The sequence below is a fragment of the Octopus bimaculoides genome, chromosome 1, assembly GCF_001194135.2.
Source record: "Octopus bimaculoides isolate UCB-OBI-ISO-001 chromosome 1, ASM119413v2, whole genome shotgun sequence".
Classification (NCBI taxonomy): Eukaryota; Metazoa; Mollusca; class Cephalopoda; order Octopoda; family Octopodidae; genus Octopus; species Octopus bimaculoides.
In genome coordinates this window covers 126,253,282-126,255,031 of record NC_068981.1, presented here as the reverse complement: position 1 = coordinate 126,255,031, position 1,750 = coordinate 126,253,282, and positions in this window count along the sequence as shown.

Here is a 1,750-nt window from a genome sequence, read left to right as displayed (position 1 = left end):
ATATATATATATATATATATATATATATATATATATATATATATATATATATACATGCATACAAATATAGATACATACAAATAAATACACACACACACATACTCATTGGTGCATGCATGGCTGTGTCTTTAGGAACTTCACTCTGCAATCACACACTTTCAGTTTCAGTCCAATTGGGTGGGATCTTAACCATTTAGCATTCAAATCTAAAGCTTATTTAATCACATTGTTTTGAATAAATCAGACATTATCTTGTAGGTTTGAGATTTTGATTATGTGATTGTTTATTTTTAGAATGACATTGCAGGATAGGTATGACACACCAGACATGGCCAGTTTGAACATAAAACAGGTAGAATATTTGGGCCAGATATGGCTGGATTAAATGCTAAAGGGTTAAGCAGGTATCTTCTGCTTTAGGCCCAAGCCAAAGTAAACCCTTCCCAGGAAGTATGGTAGGCTGAAAGTGTAAAAAAAGCATTTTGTATATGTATACATATGTATATGTATACATATGCATATGTATACATATGTATATGTATACATGTGTCAGCATGTGTGTGCTTGTGTGTTTCTTCACATCTGTACTCACTTATTCAAAAGTAATGTTCAAGTGGTGTCGTTGTTTCCCCAATCAACAACTAGTTTGCTCACTTCATGTCATGAAAGCCATGTGGCATAACCAATTCCTGAACAGAGAAACAAGTCAGAATTAACATCAACAATGGCACACACCCATAAAAAATGCTTTGATAACATATTCATCTAGTCTATGCTGGATAGCAAAACAGATGAAAACAAAGCAGACACATTAATTTGAATTATAAATCATTCAAATCTGCATGCATACATACATACATACATACATACATATATATAACACACACACATATACATAAAATGTATTCATTTTAAATATACATGTATATACATGCATACATACACAAATACATGTATATATATTTGTCTATGTATATATGTGTGTGTGTGTCTATGCATGCATGTAGGTACATATCTTTTATATATATTTATCTCTTTCCTTTATTTGCTCTTCAAACACACATATATATATATGTGGGTGTGTGGGTGTTTCTGTATGTGTGTGTGTGCATGTGCATGCACGCACATGCACAGATATACATATTTATAATCTGAAATATACAATACAAATATGTATATGAAATTGTATTCCTTAACTATCTGTCTGTTTAATCTATACAGACATATATACACACACATGCACACAGCTACATGTGAATGTATATTTAAAAACACATATCTGTAAATATACATACACACACACACACACACACACACATGGATAGGATACATATATAGATATACAGATATAAATATGCACACACACACACACATATATATACACACAATTAATTTCATATGAAATATGTATATAATTCATATATACATACATACATGTGTGTGTGTGTATATATATATACACACACAAGATTAATTCCATGTGATATATGTATATAATTCATATATTTGCATATACATCACAAATAATATATATATATATATATATATATATATATATATATATGTCCAACCCACGCTAGCATGGAAAGCGGACGTTAAATGATGACGATATATATATATATATATATATATACATACATTTATATATACATACATATATATATATATATGTATATATATATATTCATTGTTACAAAGAGAATCTGACATGAAGAAGGAATCGTTTTCACAGCTGCATTTTTACATTATT